At 40.3% G+C, this 19907-nt stretch overlaps 1 pseudogene; it reads left to right on the plus strand.

Moving 5' to 3' along the window:
- The first annotated feature begins 14987 nt into the window (after positions 1–14987).
- On the plus strand, positions 14988–15987 carry LOC102861952 (annotated as a pseudogene).
- Positions 15988–19907: the final 3920 nt, after the last annotated feature.

The raw sequence follows: 19907 nt of genomic DNA on the forward strand, positions 1-19907 counted from the left end.
ATACCATTTTTTTATCACTCCTATTCATATTGTGTTAGAAATTCTAGTTAAAGTAATGTGGACATTAAAAAGAAAAGACAATCAAATGGGCAAAGTAAAACCATTTCTCTTTGCAGATGATTTGATTATCAAACATTCATCAAGAAAAAAATTTAAAGATTCAACTATGTAGCAGAGTACAAGATCAGCATAAATTAGTTGGATTCCTCTGCAGTAACAAAAGTAACTCTGAAAATCGAAGACACAGTACTAATCAAAACCCAATAATAACATAAAACTATGAGATAATGTTATATCTAACCAGTCATACCAAAGATACACAGAGAAATTTACAAAACACATCTGCAAGAAACCAAAGGAGGTCTACTTAAATAGAAGAATATATCATGCACATAGATAGGAAAACTTAACCTTGTGAAAATATAAACACTATGGAGAGTGATTTATAGACTTTATGCAATTTTGATGCAGATAACATCATCTTTCTTTGAAGAGATGAAAAACCAACCTACTTTGTAAACTTTCACTCAAATCACATTAGAAAAGAAAAGAATGATGAATATACCATGGACTGCTGGAAGAATCAACAGAGCTGTCTTGGAAAATGTACAACTAGAATAGTCTTGAAATGAGCATGGCAAGACTTTCTCTCATATGATCTGGCTATATCATAAGAAGGAGCAAACCCCCAGCACAGGACATTATCCTTGATAAAGAGTTAGCAAAAAAGAGAAAGAAACTGATAAAGTGACAAAAGAGTCTAAATAAATTTCAACAGTCTCTCAAATACTGCTGTGGTTGTGAGGATGTTGCAAGATCTGGAAATGACAGGTGAGTGGTGGCATTACATTCATTATAAATAAATAACATTTTTTCTGACCCGAATGAGAAAGGACTTCTTCAGAGACCAGGAATGAACTGTTCTACAAGGATCTTGGGCCTTTTCCAAACAACTAAGGGGAAGCCTAGCCTTTCAGCAGCCTGGCTGGAGTCCTGGTATTTCGACGCTTTGTCTTTGTTCTATCCATGATAGGACATGATTCCACGGTGATGGAATATGTCACAGAAGGGTGCCACAAGAGAAGAAAACCTTCTTAAGAGCCTGGTTGGAAAGGAAATGTGTGTTTTTTGAACATAGAAAAACCCAGATACTCTCAAAGACTTTTTTATATTCACAGAATACAACTTTTATGTGTTCATAATGCCTTATAGAAGAGCAACGGTGTCAGGCTGGAGACTAAGGTGCACCCGATGAGGGCTATAGTTTTTGCAGTTGCGTCCTATGCATCGGAGACCTGGACAGTGACTAGGGAAGACAGAAAAGAGAATTGATGCCTTTGAGCTGTGGTGCTGGAGAAGAGTATTGAATATACCACAGACTGTTAGGAGAACAAACAGGTTTGTCCTAGAGAGGGTGAAGCTGGGCTGCTCCTTGGAGTCAAGGATTCTGAAGCTTCATCTGACATACTTTGGGCATGTTGCAAGGAGAGATCAGTCCTTGGAGAGGGACGTCATGTTTGGGAGAGTGGAAGGACAGTTCACGAGAGGAAGACCCTCGATGAGATGGATCGATTCAGTGATTAGAGTAGTGGCAGTAGATGTGTCGGAGACAGTGAGGCTGACACAGGATAGAGCAGGGTTTAGGGCTCTTGTATATAGGGTCGCTACGAGTTGCAAGCGACTCGACCATACACAACAACAATAACAACAACAACTACAACAAAGCATTATAAACATTTTCTCTGCACACACACTCTTAAGTGCACACACACACACATACACACAAACACATGCACATGGATATGAACACTGACTTAGGGAATTTGACTTAGATGAACTCCAGAAATTTAATTTGGTCTTGAGGAAACAGGCCTTCATTTGGGTTTGTAGTGGTCACTAAGTGAATGTTTATTGAGTAAATCAATGAGGAGGAGAGGTAATTTAGGGTGGTCAGTTCTTTGGAAGTGTAATATAAGCCTCAGGTGCATGTCCTGTTCTAACTACAAGGTAAGGGGGAACCATGGAGGTGAGGAGGAAAACCCCTCACTTGGCTGATGGTGGCTATTACTGAACCCTGACTGAAACGCCTCAGTCAACAGGACACATAGCTGCCGAGGTCATGCAGCAGGAGATCCATAGGCCCTAGGGGAAAGGAGAACCGTCTGAAAAGCTAAGAAATATTGCCTGAAGAATTGCATTCGACAGCCTGGCACTCAAAAAAGTTTGATCTTGTCAGCTGTTTGCCTTTCCTCTGTTTCAGGAAGAATCTTTTTTAGACTGGAGCTGGCGCTGCTGGAAAAGGCTATTAGATGCATGTAGATTTTAGTGAGAATTGTATTGAGCCCATAAACTCTCCAGTGGGCTTAGAAATCCTTTCATGCATGGGTGGGGTAGGGTGGGGAATGGAACTTGATGGCTCAGTGTTTACTGGAAAAAAAGTATTACCGTGGGCCAAAGTATCTCTCTCTCATACACACATACACACACAGATATTCTTTATTTCTGTCCCCTCCCTTCTGCATTGTCATTAGGTGAGACATATCAAATGGCATGTGGGAATATTTTTCAGTAACAGAATAAAATCACCATCATGTAGAATAACTAGAAAAAATTGTAAAAGGAGGCTGATATATATATACACACACATATTTATACATATATATACACATATATATACATACACACACACACACACATATACTGCATGTGAGCTACTGAACTTCAAATAATTACACTATTGTGAAATGCAGTGTGTGAAAGGCTAGGCATGTATTTGTCATGTTTTAGAAGATCTATCATGGCCCAGTAGGGCCTTGAAACACCAATGTGAGTAACTCTCATTATTTGGGACTCTGGATGGGCAAATATAGAAGACCAAGTGGAACATTTGCTGAAACTTAGACTCTCAGGGAAAAAAATTATATATAACTTGTGTGATGTAGGTTGCTTTCTTTGACCTTTTTTCCCTCCTTGACAAAATTCTGGAGAAAAGCATCTGTTTATTTTTGCTTGAGTTCTGAGAAGCAAAAGGCTTGTAATCCTTTGGCTTCCTAACCGTCTTCTTGATGATTTTTCTTATCCATTATTTCACTCTATTGGTCCAGCATTCCTATGTGGCTAAACAGAGGCAGTCAGCATCACCTCTGCCCCCATTACAGAATGGAAAGCAGAGATCTTCATCGTAAGTGAAGTGTTTCCCAAGGCTATGCAGGCATCGAAACTAGTCTTCTCTGCATATACACACATGCCTCGTCAGCAAGAGTTCAGTGGTACAGATAAATCATTCCATCTTCCGTTTCCCAGAACATATTTCCTCTGTTACTTGAGCAAAGGAATTACAATCTAAGGATCTCTTTGATAAAGAGGCAACATAGACGAAGAGTCATTGAGTCAGGCATAGAATCCTGTTTCAAATGCTGGCTTAATCTGAAGCTTCTCAGATTTTTATCATTAAAAAACATCAAAATCCTGAACCTCTGTTTCCTCATCTGTACAATGACTACATTAATCTTTCCTGACCCATCTTTAGAAAATCTAATAAGGAACCCATGGTCTAAAGACCATGGAATCCTGATTAGGGCCATCTGAATGAAAGAACTTGGGGTTTGTTTGGGGTTTCCCCCCAACCCTGACCTCTCTAAACCAATTTGTAAGGTTATAGTGTTTCAGGTCATGAAGTAGAAAATGTATAGAGCCTCATTTTTGATTTAGTGTTTTTGTAGTCACTGATGAACAAGTGTCTATGAGGAACTTTTTCTCAGTTCCGGTCCAAGTTCTGCTCTAGGCAGGGATGCTGGTGAGGTGTGAAGGCCAAGTAGGCCCTGGAATACTGCCCAGAACTCTGCTATCCACTTCCCACCTTCACTTGGGCTCCACACCTAGTTGGGCTTCTCATTTAAAGATAGTATGTGGAATCTCAAAGCTGTAATGTAAGAGCCACCAGAAGGTGCCTCTGTTCACACCTAGCTCCCTGTCTTACGTGAATTTCATTATCAAAGTCAGAACTGTTTCAAAGAACTTACTGTAGGGTTGGGAATTGTCCTTGTCTGAGCTATGCAGCACAGCAGGCACTGTAGCTATTAATGGTCTAAAATGTGGCTAAGATGGCCAAGGAATTATATTTAAAATTTTGTTTAAATAGCCACACAGAGACAAGCAGATTAGATTTCCTCTTTTTCATGAAGCCATTGTGTCCAGAAACTCCATGTTAAAAGGCTTATGTATTGTTATTTTTTTTAAGTGAAGCCATATGGCCGAAGATGAGGTTCTGGCATACGCACGGGGACAGAGATGAGGAGAAGGGAGGGAAGGCCAGCTTGCTGGCTCCCAAGAGACTTCCAGGGGGAACATCTGACTCTCAGTCTTGTAGGCTCAGAAACTAGATTTTTCACAGCTAGCAGAGTCAAATCGATTTTCAGAGATGGGAGGTCTTTTACCAAGGCCCTAGCACTGATAATCAATCAGAAAGCTAGTCCATCAAAATGCAAGGAAAATCAGGGTCTACATCAGAGCAAGTTTTGTGAGCACAGACCCAGATCAGAGAGCACGTGGTGATTCAAACAATTATTGGGTTAATTAGATGCTACACTCATTACACCACCGTAGATGGTCTCTGCCCTGGAAATGGTCAGGTTGTATTTCGGATTATAGGTTTTTGTCTCTGAACTAATCCACTGATGCTTTCTTTCTTTATTATCGTCACACATTCAATCAGGTTGCTCACCTGTATCCCACACCTGGGGACTTGGATCTTTTAAAAACTATTTTGCATACCTCTGTTATGAGTGAGTTGACTTTTTCAGTTCAATTCTCGGAGTATGGTCTTATTTCTCTCGTTTCTAAACTCTTGGAGTCATTAAATATTGACTATTAAATATATTTTATGTGCAAGCAGAAACATATTGAGTATTATTGTTGATATCCACATGTTTAGGCAAAAGTTGGTAATTGAAATGCTTTTTGGTGCCAGACAGCAGCGGAATGAATGAAGTAGGCATGGTGGCAACTGGTATGTGTGGATTCCTCAAAAATAAACACGGATGGCACAGCATGCCTATCTGTAACCATGCTGAACACAGGCCCCAAGTTACTAGACCATCTGATTTTAAAGACATGATCAATATCTCAATATTTGTGAGAAAGTTCTCAATTTTTTTTAAGAATTTGAAACTAATTTAAGTGAAATTCACCACTGAATATAAAATTCAAAACTCAAACTCCTTCCCATGAAGTCAGAAGCATCTCTTGTCTGACCTTCCAGCTCATGTTCAGAGACTGTAAATGGGAAAGGAGGAGATCACCCACCTCTCTCCCTTGGAGCCCTTGAGGGATTTGAACCTCTCTGCTTTTGGGTTAGCAGTGCAACTCCCTATGGGTTAAAGTGAATACGCCTACCAAAAGACAGCAGTGAGTTGAGTTTTCCATAATCTGTCTATTGTTAGATTGCGGTCTTTCCCTTGCTGGGATCCTGGTTAATACAATCAGAGCACAAGGATCTCATGAGTAGTTAATTCAGTCAACGTACTCCTTTCGAATCCTCACTCCTTGTTCCAGTTTCCAGATGGTTGCCTCAGCTAGAGGCCTGATTGGCTTCCTTCAGGCTATATACTGAAGTGAATCACATTATGACTCTTGCTCTCTGAGTGGTCTTGTTGTTATCCCTCCATAGCTCCTTTAGACAGGGGTAGAAGAAAGAGCTAGTTAGAAAATACAGCCCCTTGCAACTGGAGCCTGAGTTCTGCTGGGCTGAGGTGATGTTAACATATTGTTCTCTTGCTGAAAGCAAGTAGGTACGTCTCTAAGGACTGTAGGATGTGCTTAGAATGACTTTGACCTTATTCCCTCTCATGGTCATATATCTCTAGGGGCATAGCAAGCTTCTTCCTTCATCTGAAATGCTCACACTGACAAGTACTTCCTCATCTTTGTACTAACAAACAGGGCAAAATCAATAATGAGTTTACAATTCAGAGGGAGGGAAGAAAAGACAAATATACAAGTGATAATTTATAACACAAAATCCCTGGTGGTACAGTGACTGAGTTGTTAATCAAAAGCTTGGGAATTAGAATTTATCAGCCACTCATCAGGAGCTCTATGTGGCAGTCTGCTCCCACAGGGATTTATAACCTTTGAAATTCTATGGGTGGCTCTGTTCTGTCTTATACGGTTGCTCTAAGAATTAACTCAACAGCAATGAGTTTTGCTTAATTGTAGACAAAGTGAAGTAAATGAAAATAAGAGTAAGACAAGTGCTGGGATTGGCTATTGTAGCACAGAAAAGTAGCTTAAAGATTAGAGGCCTAGGGTGAGGGTGATTGAGTTCAAATTGGGATTCACTAGTCAATATTTCAATGACTCAAGTTTATCAAAGACAGTGAAGATTTGCCAAGATAGGGCAAAGTTCGGCTCTGTTATTCATAGAGTTGTTGCTCTGAGTTGTGGCTGACTTGATGCATCTAACAACATCATTCAATATTTATAACATCCTGGGCAAGAATCTCAAGGTGGTTTAATGATAAGGGTTGTGCTGCCAACTTCAAGGGAAGTAGCTCCAATCCACCAGCTACTCTATGGAAGGAAGGTGAGCAATCTTCTCCCATGTGATTTACTGCTTCTAAAAATTTACTGGTGAGTCATCTACTGGCTGGTTCAGAAGTAATGGTACATGACAACAACTAGGGATCTCTGGTGGTCTAATGGGTAATGAGTTGCACAGTCAACCCAAAGGCAGGTGGTTAGAATCCACCAGCTGCTTTGGGAGAGAGAAATGGGCAATCTCATTTGGTGCGATTTACAGCCTCTGAAAACTTGATGAAAGGTCATCAGTGAGTAGGTTCTGACTTGTCTGCACATAAAAGCAACAAGAACAGTGTAAAAATACAGACAGTAATAAATATTAGAAATACGTGAGGTGTAGTGTCTACAAAGTGCTTCGCTCAGTGTCTTCGGTATTTTCAGTGCTTAGGCCTTTTGTTCTGAGCGTTGCTATGAGTCAAGCTTGACTTGACAGCAATCAACAACAACAACAATAATAAATATTAGGATCTGTTGTTACTTTGACAAAGGTTGCGCAGAGTTTTGGTGACATTGAAGATTTTTTTGGGGAGGGAGGAAAGTATTCCTGGAAGACAGAACTTTAGGGATAATGGCACAAGGGCAAACAAGTTTAGGAATTCTTGATCAATCCAACTGATATATGGGGACTAATAAGTAGAATAAAGAGAATGAAATGCTAATTAAGGTCCTATTAAGAAGGGCATTGAATATCGGGATGTGGGGTTTGTATGTAATTTTGTAGCTGGTGAACAGTTATTAAAAGTGAGTTTTCATGGCTTGATGGTTAGGTGCTCATCAGCTAACTAAGTACTTGGTTATTCAAGCCTACCAGCCGCCCTGTGGGAAAAAGAGATGATGATCTGTTTCCATGAAGAATAAAGCCATGAAAATCCTAGAGGGCAGTTCTCCTCTGACTTACAGCACTGCTCAGAATTGGAATCCACTAGACAGCACACAAAGAACAAACAAAGAGAACAGGTATGTTTAAACTTTAGAAAAATTCATCTCCTCAATTTTTAAGCTGGATTGAAGATGGAGAAAAAGGTGAGGGGAAACTCCTAATGCTTGACGCAGCTGGTTTGGCAGGAGGCATTTAACAATCCAAATGTCAACAAAGGACACAGTTGAAACTCATTTCATGACATTCTGGTATGCTGTTGCTGTAAACCATTGAGTCAAATCCATCCCGTGACTGATTCTCCAGCAGGTTTTCAGAGGTAGAACATCACATGGGGGGAGTTTGCCCATCTTTCTCCTGTGGAGCAGCTGGTGTATTTGAACTGTATGCCTTTGGGATGGCAGTGAAGCTTGTTAACACTAAGCCACCAGAGATCCCTCAACAACCTCACTCAAGGTTGCCACATTCTGGCTCTTTCTCTCTCTCTCTCTCACACACACACACACACTTGAAGAGAGAAGCAGTAAAACTATTGCCTAAAACAGACCCTCCACGTGTATTGCTGGCACTGAGGAGTCAAGAAGCCTGTGTTGAGTATGAGGAGGTGGCGTGGAGCCGAGATGCACATGGCATTGTGTGGGCAGCCCTGTGGAGCAGCACTTGATGACTGTCATCAAAGAGCACATCGACATGTTTGCTCCGTCCTCCTCACAGCTCCTTTCCCACTCTGACGAAGAAGTCTGCTAACATTTAGCCAATGTTTTATTTAGAAAGATAGTGCCTTGGCTGGCATTTTCACTTGAAGGGGATAGTTTTCCTAAATGTAGTGGTAATCTGCATTGAAATTCACATCTTAAGAAAAGGAAAGTACATGGTCAAACTAAAAAACTTCAAACTCACTGCTTTAGAGTCGATTCTGACTGATAGCCGCCCTTCACTACATTTTTGAGGCGGTCAATCTTAGTGAGTGAGAGGAGACGATCCATCTTTATTTCTCGAAAGGCTGATGAATTCGAACCACTAGAGATAAGTAGCTTATGATTGGTCAGCAGCAGAAAGACCACATTATTGTCCTGGGAAATGAATATCAAGCGATTCATTCTTGACTAACAAGAAGTTAGACATTCAGAGGCAAAGACAGTCACAAAGAGTCCTGATTCCTTTTTCTTTATCCCAAACGAAGAAAGACTTCGAAGAACGGTCATAATCAGGAACTTAGCCACAGCCACTAACAGATCTTGCTGGTTTAGACACTTGAGTTTCCCTTTAGTGCTTAGTGCTGAGATATTTCACTCAGCATAATGTCTTCCAGATTCACCCAGGTTGTGTGGTGTTTGCTGAGTTCATAGGTGGGTAGTTAGGCTGTTTCCATCTTTTTTGCTATTGTTAATAATGCTGTGGAATAAACATAGGTGTACACATATCTGTTCATGTGTTAAGCTTTGATTTCCTTAGTGTAGATTCCTAGTAATGGAACAGGTGGATCAAATGAGATTCCTATTTTCAACTTTTTGAAGAAATGCCAGACTGCCTTCCATAGTCATTATACCATTTTACCTTCCCACCAGCCGTGCATGAAAGTTCCAATCTCTCCTCATCCTCACCAGAATGGATTGTTTGCTCTTCTGTTAAACTATGCTATTGTTTCTGGGCTGAGATGACATTTCACTGTTGTTTTTATTTGCAGCTCTTTAATAGTGATTTTGATCATTTCTCCATCTGATTATCCTCTATGCTGAGGAGTCTTTTCATACCTTACACCCATTTTTTAATTAGCTTATTAGTCTTCTTTTATGTTAAAGTGATACAGTATTGTATAAATTTTAGTTGTTGTTGTTGTTATGTGCCGTCGAGTCGCTTGCTACTCATAGCAACCCTATGTACAACAGCCCTAAACTCTGCTCTGTCCTGTGCCAATCGCACTGTCTCTGACACTCCCATCCCAATTATCCCAGTCACTGAATCAATCCACCTCATAGAGGGCCTTCCACTCCTGCGCTGTCCCTCCATCCTCCCAAGCATGATGTCCTTCTCCAAGGACCTGTCTCTCCTCACAACATGTCCAAAGTATGTTAGACAGAGCCTCAGAATCCTTGCCTCCAAGGAGCCACCCGGTTTAACCCTTTCCAGGACAAATCTGTTTGTTTTCCTAGCAGTCCATAGTATTCTCAATACTCTTCTCCAGCACCACAGCTCAAAGGCATCAATTCTCCTTCTATCCTCCTTGGTCGTTATCCAACTCTCTGATGCATAACAAGTGATTGTAAAGACCATGGCCTGTATCAGATGCACCTTAGTCTCCAGAGAGACACCATTGCTCTTCAGTACTTTGGAGAGGTCCCTAACAGCAGACTTTCCCATGGCAATGCGCCTTTTAATTTCCTGGCTGCTGGTGCCAAGACTGTTGACTATGGAGCCAAGCAAGCTAAAGCTGTGTACAATCTCAATCTCCTCACCATCCATCCTGATGCTGCCAATTGGTCCAGTGGTGAGAATCTTTGTCTTCTTGACATTGAGCCTCAATCCATATTGTAGGCTGCAGTCCTTGACACTCTGCAGCAGGCGCTTCAGGTCCTCCTCAGTTTCAGCAAGCAGGGTTGTGTCATCCACATAATGCAGATTGTTGATAAATCGTCCACCAATCTTGACCCCACATTTCTCCTCATAGAGCCCAGCCTCCCGGATAATCTGTTCTGCATATAGGTTGAAAAGGTATGGAGATAGAATGCATTCCTGGCGTACGCCCTCCCCAATTTTGAACCATGCAGTGTTCCCTTGCTCTGTTCTAAGCCCCTTATTAAACAGGTCTGCCAGATATTTTTATTATTTTTATTTGTTGTATAGAGGTGCTATGCATTATCTCAATTAGTCCTCAAAGAAACCATGCAAGATCAGTATAATTATTAGCAGCTTTACTTTTATAGACTAGTGAACCTAAGTAGAAAGCTTCATTTTCTGCCTGAACTAGTTGTTATGGTCTTATTCAGACCTCTTCAGAATAACTCTTCAGTTATTCACCTCTTCAGACATCAAATTTGAGAGCTTCCCATCCAACAAAGAGAACATATATGCTTAAAATATTTCCTTGTGTCTATTTAACAGTTCTGATCTATGTAAAAAGATGCTGTTCCTTTTGGAGATGACTAATAGACTGGACACCAAAAGGCAGTGAAGTTTAAAACAGGCAGAGTCTTTGATGAGAAAAATGAAACATTAATAACTATGTTTCACACTCTTGGTTAGAAACAAGTTGAGAAACTTCTCACGAAGGCTTCAGACCAGTTTCAAGTGGTTCATTCACAGTCAACCAATGCAGCAAAGTCAGACCCTATTCAAATTTGTCAAATATGAGCCTGCTGAAATGGTAATTGAAATAAGAAAAATCTACAGATTGGAGCTGGGGAATGACACACTCACCAGTGGCATAGAGAGCCCTTTCAGAAGGCTAATGTGGAAGATTGGGTTCCTGCCAGGACTGTGGGAAGTGGTAATATATTCGAAATGTTGTGGTCAGTTGCCATCTTTTAGATGGACGCTGTTGTTTACAACTCTGCCACTGAAGAGATTTGCATACTGTGCGACATTCATGCTATCCCTGCTTTCTAAGTTTCTAGTGGTGCTGGCTTGTCATTTTTTTCCTGTTCTTTTTATCATTTTAGTACACTTAACATTTTATACGTTTGAGTCTGTTACTGATCTCTTTGTCAGCCATGACTAGAGCCGTAAGATAGATGAAATAGTTTGAAGCCCTGCTTCAAACAAGTGTGTTAAAAAAAGAGAAGTAATAACTCTTGTTAGGAGAAAGTAAATAATGGTAAAAAAGAATTTATAACATAATTATAATATGTAATTTAATAAGTAAAAATAATTTCTACTAGAATATGTATGACAGTTTTAATATATATAATATAATATCTACTTTAATAAGTAAAATAATTTTTGTACGTGCATGCTTACTGTGATTTGAGTGAAAATTTACAATACAAATTGGTTTTCTGTTCAAACATTCATACACATTTTGTTTTATGACTCTTATTAAAACACCCACATTGCTACGACATACTCCCCCTTGCCTCCCTGAGATTCTCATTTCTATGAGCCCTCCTCTCTGGCTCTTTCCCCGATCACAATCTTTCTTGATGGCTGGCAAGACAATGTTTCTATCTAACAGTTTTCCTGTTCTTTCTTCACTTCTAAGGTAAAAAAACGAAATATTTTTTAATAAAGTGAAGGTAGAATCCCAGTCTTCACTAAATTATCAGAAATACTTGCTAGGATAGTTAAAACCATGATCAAGGAAAACTTAATTCAGTTCTAACTCATAGACCCCACTTACAACATAAGACATTGCCTGGTCTGATACCATCTTCGTATGCACTGCCATGGTTAAACTCATTGTTGCAGTCACTTTCTGTCTTTGAGGGTCTTCCTCTTTCTCATCATGCTCGGTGGACCCTCCATGCATTATGTCCTTCCCTAGGGACTGGCGCTTCTTGAAAACATGTCAAAAATAGGTGTGATTAAGTCCTGTCGTCCTCACTTCTCAGGAAGATCCTGGCCACACTCCTCCCCTAACAGACTTGATTGCTGTCCTGGAAGTTCACAGTATACTCAATACTTTCTCCAACACCCTAATTCAAAGGCATCAAAAAGTTTTTAGTCCTCCTTATTACTTGCCCTACTTTCACGTGCATATACGGTTATTGAGAATACTGTAACTTGACTGTTGAGAAATATTAGTATGATAAAAAGAAACATAAAACAATATTTTAGCCATTTTAAATGTATAATTTATTATCCATTTAGAAAAGTTTTTATCACTCCAGACAGAAACTCTTTAACCAATCACTCAGACTCTGGTAATCACGAAGAAACTTCAGTCTCAATGTTGTTGCTGTTATGTGCTGTCAAGTCAAAACTGATCCATAGCTGACCCTCCAGGGGGTTTTCAGAGGCAGCAAATCACACAGGAGGAGAGTGCCCATCTTTCTCTATACATTTCTCTACAATGGACATTTTATAGAAGTAGGATCATACAATATGTGTTCTTTCATGTCTGACTTATTTTACTTTGCAAATTTTTCAAGGTCTATTCATGCCATAGATTGGAAGAGAAATTAATTTACCGCTTTGGGCATGTTTCAAGGAGAGTCCTTAGAGAAGGGACATCATGCTTGGAAGTGTGGAGGGACAACATAAGAGAGGAAGACCCTCAATAAAATGGATTAACTCAGTGACTGGTGTAATGGGGGGGTGTGTGTCAGAGGCAATAAGATCGGCACAGTATAGAACACAGTTCAGAGCTGCTTTACCTAGGGTCACTAGGAGTCGCAAGTGACTCGATGGCACATACCAACAAACAACATGATTGAATAATATTAATGTTGTTCTTGTTGTGCACCGTTGAGTCAAAGCCTACTCATGGCTGACCCTTCAATGGATTTTTAGAGGCAGTAAATCACACAGAAGGAGGTGATTTTAATCTGTGGCCCCCAGGCCTGGTTTTAATTGTTTGGGGTCAAACATTCTTCTAAGTGGTATAGCACTGATCTGTCCGTTTGCTGTACAGAGGTAACTTGCGGTTGCTGTGATGCTGAACATTGTGACACCAATGTGTCAAATGCGAGAGTGGTTATTCATGATGGACCGTGTTTGGTGGCATTTCCCAATTAAAACAAGCTTGGAAGCAGGAGTGGCATCCACTTCTGAAATAGCTTGCCTCCAGAAACTCTAGGAAAGTGGAGAAACTGTCAACATCTTTATTTTACTTGGATCCACACTTAACACCCTTGGTACCTGCAGTTAGGAAATCAGGAGACATATTGTGCTGGGAAAGTCTGCAGTTAGTGACTTCTCCAGATTACTGAGGAGTAATAAGTTCAGTTTGAGCTCCAAGGCACATCTGAAACAGGCATGATCTTTTTTTTTTAGAGTTTCTATTCTCTCTTTTTTATTCATTTTAATGAACAGTTCTCAATATTGGTTTCACATTAAAAAAATAAAAAGAAAGACCCCAGTCCCTTTGTGCTCTATTACATTAATTTTTATACACACAGAGTTTTATGGAAAGATTGCATTATGTATAACTCAAAGAATGGGTATATAACTGCTTGCACCAAAGAAAAACAGAAAAAGGATCTTTGTTAAATTTACTGTCCAAGAGATCTTCTGAGAATGGACTGAGGAAAGTGAGCTCAACACCCAAAGTTCCAGGTCAAACGGTTTAATAATTTGGGAGATCCTACAGAGCTGGACAATGACTAAGGATGATAGAATAAGCATGTATGCCTTTGAGTTGTGATGCTAGAGGAGAGAATTGAACGTATTATGGACTGCTAAGAGAACAAACAAGTCTATCCCGGAAAGGGTGGAATCTGATTGCTCCTTGCAGGCAAGGATTTTGAAGCTTCGTCCCACATACTTTGGGCGTGTTGTAAGAAGGACCAGTCCTTGGAGAGGAGCATCAGGACTGGAAGGGTGGAGGCTCAAGAGAGAAAGACCCTGAGAAAGATGGATTGACTCAGTGACAGGGGTAATGGGGGTAGATGTATGGGAGACATTGAAACTGAGCAGGGTTCAAAACAATTGTACATAGGGTTGCTATGAGTTGTAAATGACTTGATGGCACATAACAACAACAACAACAACAACAACAACAACAAATAAGTGATAAGGATCCAGGTGGAGTCAGACCTGCCCTCCTTATTGACCACAAACCTCTGTTCGTGGACTCCTGGTCTGTCCTCAGGATCTTCTGCAGGACTGCAGCTGTCTCTACCGATGCCTGCAGATCTCCAGACCCCAATCATAACCTCCTTCTTCCATGCTTCCATGGACCTCAGCTGGGGTCTGGAAAGGATGTCCTTTGCTATGATATTTGTAAGCCTGGCTGTCTTTGAGATTTGCTTTGAGAGATACAACACCTATCTGTCAATTCAGTTATTGAGGAATGATTTGCCTGTTGCCAATTACTTTACATCTTAGATATGTATAGGTTTGAATAATATTATTTGGTCTGTTAGTATTTGCTCCTGTTGGGATTATCTGGTGGCCTAGTGGCAAGAAGCTGTGCTGTAATCCCAAAGTCATGCAGTTCGAATCCAACAGCTGCTCTGCGGGAGAAAGATGCGCAGTCTCCTCTCATGTGATTAACTGCCTCTGAAAACCTTCCAGAGGGTCAGCTGTGGGTTGGTTCAGACTCTATGGTACACAACAAGATCAACATTAGTATAGTATTTGTCTGTCAGTCTGCTTTACTGGTGTAACTTGTGGGGTGCTTTAATCATACAATCTGTGCCACCAGTGTCTCAGGTACCATAAGAGTCAACCATGGTGGAATGTTTGCATAAGGGCACCTAGAGTAAGACAGACTAGGGAGAAGAATTGCCCATCCACTTCCTAAACTACAGCCTTTTGAAAACCCTATATACGGAGTCCCGGAGCTGCAGCTGCAGAGTCAGGATTTCGCCGCCTCGCGCCACCGAAGCCCGCCCGACGTGCATTCCCAGTACCTTCCTCATCCAAATCCAGTATGGCTACTCTCAAGGATCAGCTGATTCAGAATCTTCTTAAGGAAGAACAGACCCCCCCAGAATAAGATTACGGTTGTTGGGGTTGGTGCTGTTGGCATGGCCTGTGCCATCAGTATTTTAATGAAGGACTTGGCAGATGAACTTGCACTTGTTGATGTCATGGAAGACAAATTAAAGGGAGAGATGATGGATCTCCAACATGGCAGCCTTTTCCTTAGAACACCAAAAATTGTGTCTGGCAAAGACTACAACGTAACTGCAAATTCCAAGCTGGTTATTATCACAGCGGGAGCACGTTAGCAGGAGGGGGAAAGCCGTCTCAATTTGGTCCAGCGTAATGTGAACATCTTTAAATTCATCATTCCTAATGTTGTCAAGTACAGCCCAAACTGCAAGCTGCTTGTTGTTTCTAATCCAGTGGATATCCTTACCTATGTGGCTTGGAAGATCAGTGGCTTTCCCAAAAACCGTGTTATTGGCAGTGGATGCAATCTGGATTCAGCGAGGTTCCATTACCTAATGGGGGAGAGGCTGGGAGTTCACGGATTGGGCTGTCATGGCTGGGCCCTTGGAGAGCATGGAGACTCTAGCGTGCCTGTATGGAGTGGAGTGAATGTGGCTGGTGTCTCTCTGAAAAATCTGCATCCTGAATTAGGTACTGATTCAGATAAGGAACAGTGGAAAGAGGTTCACAAGCAGGTGGTTGACAGTGCCTATGAGGTGATCAAACGGAAAGGCTATACCTCCTGGGCCATTGGACTGTCTGTGGCAGATCTGGCAGAAAGTATAATGAAGGATCTTAGGCGGGTACATCCAATTTCCACCATGATTAAGGGTCTTTATGGAATTAAAGATGATGTCTTCCTTAGTGTTCCTTGCATCTTGGGGCAGAATGGAATCTCAGATGTCGTGAAGGTGACGCTGATTCCTGAAGAAGAGGCCCGTTTGAAGAAGAGTGCAGATACACTTTGGGGAATCCAAAAAGAGCTGCAGTTTTAAAGTCTTCTGTTGTACCATTTCACTGTCTAGGCTACAAAAGGATTTTAGTTGGGGGTTGTGCATGTTGTCCTTTTTATTCAGTCTGATTAAAGCAGTAAAATATGAAAAAAAAAAACCCTATATACACAGTAATGTGAGGATTAGATGTGCAGCCCATCTAGGAAGTTGCTAAAAAATGAGTAGAAAGGCCTGCAAACAGCCATTGATAATTGGAACGTGAAATGCACAAAGCATGGGGGGAAAGGAAGTTATAGAAAATGAAGTGGAATGCATCAAGATTTCCATTCAAGACATCAGTGAATTGAGATGAACAGACATGACCACTTTGAATCAGATAATCACATGATTTTACTATGCTGGCAATAAAAAACTGAGGAAGAATGGTGTGTTCATAATTAAAAAGGCAATTTTAAGACTCATTCTGAAGTCTGATGCTGTGAGTGATATTATCCACACGCATACTAAGACTTGTTTTACTTATATTATTCAAACAATAACTGAAGCAAAGGAGGAGGAGATTGAAGTTTCTACCAACTTTTGCAGTCTGAAATGGAACAAGAATGCAATCAAGATGGGTTAATAATTACTGGCGCCTGGAATGCAAAAGTTGGAAACAATGAGGAAGAAATTATAGTCAGAAAGTATGGATTTGATGACAGAAATGAAGTCAGAGACTGAATGATCGAATTTTGCAACACACAATGATTCATTAATAGCAAATGCCTTGTTTTTTTTTAAAAAAAACCCACACAAATGGCAACTTTACACATGAACCTTACCTAATGGATTGCACAGGAATCAGATTAACTATGTTTGTGTAAAGAATTGTTGGAGAAATTAAAGATCTGCAGTCAAAAGCAGACTAGGTGTCGATTGGGGAATAGACCAGCAATTACTCATATACCAGTTTAGATTAAAGCTTAAAAAAATTAAAACTAGTCCACAGGAACCAAAATATGACCTTATGCCTACACCAGTTTAATTTAAGAATCATCTCAAGAATAGGTTTGAGGTATCGAATATCTGTGATCAAAAACACCTGAAATCCTGCTGGTGGGTCAGCTATGAGTCAGTTCTGACTGCTAAGGCTTTATCTTAAATGTATCACTTATACGAATTTAAATCAATGGTTATTCAAATATGTTTTAAGAAAGAGTTCAAGTTTTAGAGAAAAATAGAATTAAGAAGAAACTACATGTTGTTCTTTTCAACTTGGATGATTACCCAAAGGAGCATATGAAGTGAGAAAACATCAACTAAAAACACTTGAGTAGAGCCCATAATGTAGCAAGGCTATCGTTCTTCTGTCTAAAATTCAATAATGCTTCTTTGCAGAAGACATTTGCATTCTAGTGTGTGTGCTGGAGGTCACTCGATGTCTCCATCTATCACCGAGTGAGTACTCCATTAACATCGCTGAAATAAAAGCAAGAAAAGCACCCACTCTCCTTTTTTGCCCACTCAGCAAAGTTATTTGCTGAACACTGATCGCCAAATACCTTAGCTTGATGCAGGCAAGAGAATCTGGACTCGTCTATAGTTTTAAAACCCACAGATGCAACGTAGAGAAATATCAGGTGAATACCTTTATGGTTCTTTTTCTACGCTCCATTCTTTGATCGTGTCTTGATTCTTATTAAATGGTAGTCTTAAACCAGGCTGCTCCTTGGAGGCAAGGATTCTGGGGCTTCGCCTGACATACTTTGGACATGTTGTAAGGAGAGACAGGTCTTTAGAGAGGGACATCATGCTTGGGAGGGTGGAGGGACAGCGCAGGAGGGGAAGACCCTCTATGAGGTGGATTGATTCAGTGACTGGGGTAATCGGGATGGGTGTGTCAGAGGCCATGCAATTGGCACAGGATAGAGCAGGGTTTAGGGCTGTTGTACATAGGGTCGCTATGAGTCGCAAACGACTCGACAGCACGTAACAACAATAACAACGAAGAGCCATGCAAGTATGTGTGTGGACACATCATCCACAAAGAACAGCTGATTCATCTCAAGCGTCTTTGACAACTACGTGAACTGACACAGCCCAGAAAACATGTGATGTTATTTTGTAGTTAGTGACCTCAGAGTTTTCCCTGACACTACTGAAGGGGAAAAAAAAACAACGTTGTGATCTGTGGGGCCTCAGAAATCTCTGAGTATCCAGGAAACTGGACAATACAGAAATGTAAAGGGCATAGACCCTTGAAACAATTATTCCATGTCATGGTGGAGGCAGGTATGAATTGGACATATTTCCTCAAAAATATGTGAGGTGAACTATCATCCTCCTGACATCTGAGGAGTAATCCAGCTGAAACAAAGAAAAATAGAGTCCTTGAAATGTTGATGTTTCTCCATTTATCATGGTGTTGCTTATTGGTACAATTGTGAGGCTGTTGAAGTATAATACTAAAGGCCGTAGTCCTTGATCTTCAACAAGAAAGTGTTCAGGTCTTCCGTTCATCGGGTCGCTATGAGTCACCTACAACTCTAGGGCACTTAACAACAACAACAACAACAACTGTCCGGTTGTACTCCTCTAGCCAGACTCTAACCCCTGAGTCAGAAAGCTCCTGTTAGAATAGAGAAAAATTGCATCTTAGGGTGCAAACCTGGGGATATTAGGAAATGCATGTTGTATTGGGCACTTTATTGTGATCTTAAACAAAACTGAGGTTGTCTCTTTACTTATTAACCAAGAGTTGTTGTTGTTATTTGCCATCAAGTCATCTGCAACTCATAGCAACCCTATGTATAATCGCTCTGAACCCCACCCTCTTCGAAGCCAGTCTCACTATCTCCAACACACCTACTTCCATTACCCCAGTGTACTGTACTCAACTTTAAGTCAGTGAAACTAATAGGTTATTTCATTATGAGCATCAAAGCTTCTTGTGTATATTAATATACAGGCTCTTAATGAGCTATTTAAGTATTAATGAGAAGCTGAACACTGTTTTCTCAATTCATTGAAGTAAATTTATGGTACAGTGAAATGAAGTTAAATTACATTCCCAAGAAGGGAGGGAAAGAAGAAAATCTGCTGAAGAAAATGTCTCCTTTCCATAGTTTATTCTTACAGTGTTTTATGCATGAAGCTAAATGGAAATGCATTATATATAAGCATGACATAATGTAGTGCGAGCTCAAGAATGAGACATGCAGAGAGAATTAGGTTGATGGTTTCTTGATGTCCTAGGGGAAAATCAACTGCATAGTATCCGAGGGTTGATCTGACTCTCAGCCAAACACTAACTCATGCATCACACTGAAAAAAACCATGGAAGGACTAGGACTTGGCCAGGAGTTCATGGATGGGATTGAAGTTGAAGATACCTCTTTTCCACTGCACTTAATATGTCCCTCTCCTACAGAATTGTGAAATGTTAAAGTTTAAAACAACCTCAGAAACCCTCTGCTTCCTGCACTGTACACCTGATGAGTCCCATTTCCTTCAGTGCCTTAATAAGTCATCTATTCAAATCCAGTATATATTTTCTCAGGTCCTCTCCAGAATCTCCCTTGATCATTTAATCAGAAATGCTGCTACTCATATCCAAACTCAAGTAATCATAACATTTCTATGAAAAAGAAATCAGTGCCTTGAATCAAATAAAATTTCTCCTTGAGTTAGTTCTGATCTCCTTTCTTAAGGCCCATGGCATCTGGCTCGATCTTGTACACAGAAATGTTCTTTATTATACTTCAGTTGAATAGATTAATATATGAATGAGTGGATAAGTGAAAATACATTGAAGAAGAAAATCCTTCTCAGAATCTTTCAGCAAATCAAGGACTACAGAAATTAAAATTTTATTGTCATCTCATTTTTAAAAAAAAATATGTAAAAATGTTTTTACATCTACTTACATCATAAACCAAGCCAAGACTGATTATATGAAATAACCAAGAAATTATCTCTCTTTA

The sequence above is a fragment of the Elephantulus edwardii genome, unplaced genomic scaffold (genome assembly GCF_000299155.1).
Source record: "Elephantulus edwardii isolate Elephantulus edwardi_28Jun2011 unplaced genomic scaffold, EleEdw1.0 scaffold00021, whole genome shotgun sequence".
NCBI lineage: Eukaryota > Metazoa > Chordata > Mammalia > Macroscelidea > Macroscelididae > Elephantulus > Elephantulus edwardii.